Below are 6,000 nucleotides of genomic sequence, written 5' to 3'. Positions count from 1 at the left end.
ACAACACAAATTTGTTGTCTTACAGTTCTGCATGTCAGAAGTCTGAACTCTATTACTGGGTTAATGCCAAGACGTTAAAGAGGCTAGTTCCTCCTGGAGGCTCTGAGGTGAAAAGTCTATTTCCTTACATTTTCCAGCTTGCAGAGGCAAACTGCATTCCTTATTTCATTACCTCAGTCCATTTCCTGTTTTCATCATTTCTTTGCATAGATTCAGTTTTTCTCTTACATATTACTTCTGCCTAAACATAATTTCTTGTAGAGTAGGTCTACTAACGGTGAATTCCCTAGCTATTTGTTCGAGAAATTATTTATTTTCTTTAATTTTGAAAATTTCATTCACTGGATGTAGAATTCTAGTTTGGCAGGAGTTTTTTTGTTGTTATTGTTGTTGTTTTTTCCCTAGAACTTTAAAGATATCTCCTGCTTCCTGGTTTGCTTGATTTCTGATGAGTTTACCATAAATCTGATTTTTATTCCTCTGTAAATAATGTTAATTTTTTTCCCTGGCTGACTTCTATATTTTCTCTTTGTCTTTTGTATTCAGCAGTTTGAATATAATATGCCTTGGAATGTGTGTGTGTCTGTTGTTATAAATCCTGTTTGATGGTCTCTCAATTTCTGAATCTGTGCTTTCGTGTCTGTCATTAATTTTGGAAAATTTTACGCATTACACATTCAAATATTTCTTCTGCTCATTTTCTTCCTTGTTTTCTTCTGGGGTTCTGGGGTTCCAATTACACTTATGTTAGAATGTTTAATAATGTCCCATAGCTCTTGAAAGTTCTGGTTCTGGTTCTGTTTATCTCTCTTTCTCTTTCTTTTTCTCTTTTGTTTTTCTCTTTGTATTTCAGTTTGGATCATTTCTATTGCCTTTCCCTCAAGTTCAATTATTATTTCATGGTGCTAAATCTACTGATGACTATTTTAAAGAAACTCTTCATCTCTATTACTACATTTTTTATTTCTAGCATTTCAATTTGATTTGTTTTTTATAAGTTTCATCTCCATGCTGAAATTATCCATCTGATTTTGTATGTTTTCAATCATTTTCATTAGCATCTTTAATATATGAACCATAGTTTTTTAATACTCCCTGTCAGTGACAACGTCTGTGTCATATCTGAATTTGATTCTACTGATGGCTGTGTCTCTTGTGAGTCTTTCCTGCCTTCTTATATGTCTTATAATTTTTTGTTGAAAGTTGGATGGCCAGCTAGGTGAGTGAGTGCTCATATGTCCCCTCTCTCTATAAGTCTGTTTATTTTGGGCCAATTTTTCACTGTTCATTCAATGGATATTAAAAAAAAAATTTGTGAAATTAAAGTTAATCTGGCTCTTTTTCCTTGAAATGCATCTTCCTGCTCTCTTCATCCTAAGACAGAACTGGAAATATTGTTTGACTCTTCAATCATGTGTTGATATGAGTTTAATTAAAAAAAGAAGACCCTTAAGGGTACAACTGTTCCTGAAATATAAATTAAAACAATAATTTCATACTCATCACATTGGCAAAAATTAAAAAGTGTTGCTTAGGATGTAAAGTCACAGGAGTTTTTTTTATTCACAGCAAATAAGATGTATAATTTGGTAGAATTACTCTAAAAAGCATTTAGTAGTATTCATTAAAATTGCAAAATATATATGCATCAATCCAGCAATTTAAATTTAGGGTAAATACTAGAGTATTTCTTCTGCATGAGCACAAGATGCATTTATTATGGCAGCCTTTTTTAAAATAGAAATCATTAATAATGCCCTTCAATGAGAAAACAGACAAATTAAGAGTGGTTTTTCTTCATACAATGGAATACTATACACATTAAAATTAATGAACTAGTCTACATGCATTAAAGCAAATAAATCTCAAAAACAAAGTTCATTTAAATTAGCAGATTACAAAAGGATACGTATAGTATGCCATTCATATAAAATAGGAAAATGTCTAAAACACTTTTTTAAAATCACTTATAGTTTTATACCTGTATTTAAAAGTATAAAAGTAGGGAGTGCACGGGCCAGCAGTAGAGTACATGCCTAGCATATACAAAATCCTGGGTTCAACTCCTGGAACCTCCATTAAAAATAAATAAATAAATAAATAACCTAATTACCACCCCCCTCAAAAAAAAAACACCCCAAAATAAAACAAACAAAAAGTATAAAGACATGCTTGGGGATGACTCTCAGTAGCCACAGAACAATGATAATCTCTGGTGGGAAAAAATGGAGAAAGGGAAAAATACAGAAGAGGTGACTTAGATGCATCTGTAATGTTTCCTTTTTTGGTAAATAGATATTATCTTATTCCATTTGGCTGCTATAACAAAATAGCACAGACTTGGTAGCTTCTAAACAGTAGAAATTAATTTCTCACAGTTCTGGAGGCTGGAATTCCAAGACCAAGTCTCCAGCGTGGCCATGTTTGGTAGGAGGCCTACTTCCTGGTTTATAGCTGGTGCCTTCTCACTGTATTCTGACATGATGGAAAGGATGAGGGGTTTCTGTAGAGTCTCTTTTATAAGAACATTAGTCCCATTTATGAGCGCTCCACTCTCATGACCTAAAAATCTCCCAAAAGCCTCATCTTCTAATACCAGCATCTTTGGGGATTAGGATTTTAACATATGAATTTTGGAGCAACACAAACTTCAAACCATAGCATATATATAAAGCAACATCGGGTAAATACGGGTTTTGACCATGTGGATGTCAGCTACACAGTTTTCTGCTCATTTGAAACATTTTATAATTAAACATCACTAAAGAAATCCAGTTTATGCTGCTCCTATGCAAATTGTTTCAGTCCACTCAGAGACGGTTTATTTCAAACCACTTGGACCTACCATAGATAAGAGCTGCTTATATCAACTGTCTTTTAAACAGTTTAGTAAGACATTAAGGGGAAAATTAAAAAGTCTCACTAGTATACAGAAGTCATCACTGGGGTGTATACCTCTCACCAGGTACAGATTAAACTAGATGACAGTGTTAGTCCTGAGTTGTTGTGAAGTTCACTGCCATCTGTCTCCTCTGTGAGTGGCAGAAGTTGTGCTCTACGTGGCAGGGTAATGGTTGTGGTTCCACATTACCTTCTGCTAGTGGTGCCCTTAGGCATCTGTAACCTTTATGTTGCTATTACATTCTGGTCAATTCAGAGATTTAGAGTGATAAAGACATCTCTATATGATTTATATTTAAAATATTTTATTTTTCAAACATCTCATCATAGTGTATGTACCTAACACTAGATGAGGTAGCAGTACATTTTGGGGTAAGATAAAAATGTAAAGATGAGACTATCTCTAAAGCTATTTTAAAATTTTTTTGCATAGGACTTTTAAGTAGCCTACAGAACAATAAGCAAATGCATACATTCTCTTCTACATTTGTAAACCTCACTTCTTGGTTTGTTTAAACTCTTAATCTCTTGCTGTATGTGTATATGTGAGTATTCATTTCAGTCATAAACAAGGTGTAATGCCCTAAATGCATCTCAGTAGGATATGTAGTTATAGGGATTTAACATGACAGTATAGAAATGTTGTAAAGTTAGTGCTGTGGCTAAGACTTAATTCCCATTAAAATCACTATAAACAATAGCAAGATAATTAGAACTAATATTAGCTACTTTCAAATGCATCAATCTGACAAATATATTTATAAATATACAATGTATTTTTGATACTATTAGCACAAATAAGTGCTAGTGTGATAGACCCTAAGCAAAGTAAGGTGATGAATTAGGCTTGGAGTGGCTACAGGTGGTTAAAGATTCTGCTTCCATTTCTGTATTCAGTTTTTATAGAAGTGATACCTCACAAGTCTCTAGGCAAGCAACCTTTATGAAAGTCTCAAGGAAAACAAAAGTGACCAGAACAGCTTACATCACCAAATTGCTTCTGCTTATCTTATTTTAAAATCTCTTTTTCTGTTATTTAGTACACAGGCGAGTAGAATTTCTTATAAATGTTTCATTCTTACTAATTTGGGAAAATTTTTAAATTAATTATAATCCTTTATTAGCATATAACATTAGCATTTTAATCAGTATAAATTGGTAATGCAATGTAATAAAGAATAATCAAGTCGAAATAAACACCTTCAGTAATCAGGTTTAACCCAAATTACTTGCTGAGGCACAGTGCTTAAATCTGAATGATTTTTTCCATTAAGTGTATTCCCAATTCTGAATCAAGATGACATATTTATGAAATGGAAAGTATTCAATTAAACTATTGCCTATTGTGGCATGCATCACATTCCAGCACAGCAGGGATATATCTACTCAGAAAAAGAAGATAAATATCCATTATCTACAATGGTCAAATTAATTGGAAAGTTCCCAGATCTCCATTTCTCTCTGTAGACCTAGTTCCTCTATCCTCCATCTATTTAGTCTGGGGCATGATAGAGCACCCAACAAACATATTTGCAACCAGTATATTTATACCTAGGAAATTGATTCATACATTATTTTTGAAATTATTTAATGACAGGAAAACTAGACTGAGCTTTAAGCATTAAAGGTTTTACTTGCTTTTATCCAGTTAGTACATTTGGCATATTAGTGGGCAGTCTCTCACTTCAGCAGCTCTGGATAATAGAACATAATTTAATCAATCACTGATGAATTATGTTATACTGGTCTCCTGCTATGTATCTTTCACTGAGGGAGACACTTTGGAAGATAAAGAAAACTTGTCAGACACAGCCTAGAACTTACAACACTGACACAAAAGTGAACTTTCTATTCCACTCAAAGACCTAGTGGAAAGATAAAACCACCTGAACAAGTGGGGAGCGTATCTTTGGCTTGTAATAATGTCAAGTTTTAATTATCGCTCTCAGCAATACAGTGTGCATCTATGTAACTTTATTATTACCTGGTGACCTGAAATTCTGGCTCAGCAGAGAATTGCAATTCAGAGTCTGCAACATGGTGAGCCACATGCAAATTCCCACATTGTTAGGGAAGGAGATTGCTTTTATAGGGAGGAAAAGGAAGTTGAGAGGACTGCAGTAGACAAAGAATCCATGGCTTTTTGTTGGCTGAGTTGCTGCCTGGAAAAAAGAGGAGTCTTCCCTCCTCCTTTTGGGCCCTGCTATCCTCACAGGGCATGAGAGCTCCCCCTTCTTGTCTCCCAGCTCTATTTAACTGAGATTTCGGTTTAATAATTTTTTCTTACATTACCTGTGATCCTCAAATCTACTTTTTCTGAATTTTAGAGGGGGAGATAACCGATATATAACTTCTGCAATGCAAAGCTAAGTAGTCCAGTCACTTGAGCTAGCTAAATAGAAAGTGACGTATATTGTGTTACTACACTGCTTTAGGCACTTTGCAAACATTATTCCATTCAATTCTCACAACAAACATGTGAGTTAAATTTTCATATTTCTTTCTACAAAATACCTCGAGAAGCAAGCTAAGGATACTTGTGGCTGCTACGAGGTGTCACAGCTGGAATTCAATAATTTACATTTATGGGTTTTTTTAAAGGGGAAAAGCTATAATTTGTAAGAAGAGTGATAATATGATATTTAATTTTAAAATATACATATTAATGACTAACATTCAATGACTACTTGCCATGTAAGTCAGGTAGTCTTCTGAAAACTTCTGAAGGAAACTTTTGGACTTAAAGGATCTTCAGGAAGACCTTGCAGGCACTATATAACTGCCCTCATGTTATACATCAAGAAACTAATACTTACAGAGGCCCAGTAAATAGCCCAGGGCCACAAGAGTTCGTAAGGAATGCTCCAGACTGACAAACTGTTTGATTACAGAGTAAAAACTGTTAGCCACTAGATGAAACTGGATCAGGCATGACATTACTAAACCATCCTGCTTTTGATACACATGTCATGTTCATGTATTTATATATTCTCTAAATATAACTTTACACAAGACACTATGCCATGTGTTGGGTTCACAGAAAGAAGTCAAAATACCTACATTTGAAGAGTTTATGTTATATTGAAGGAAAAAATATTA

The sequence above is a fragment of the Camelus ferus genome, chromosome 5 (assembly GCF_009834535.1).
Source record: "Camelus ferus isolate YT-003-E chromosome 5, BCGSAC_Cfer_1.0, whole genome shotgun sequence".
Classification (NCBI taxonomy): domain Eukaryota; kingdom Metazoa; phylum Chordata; class Mammalia; order Artiodactyla; family Camelidae; genus Camelus; species Camelus ferus.
This window is presented reverse-complemented; position numbering follows the sequence as displayed.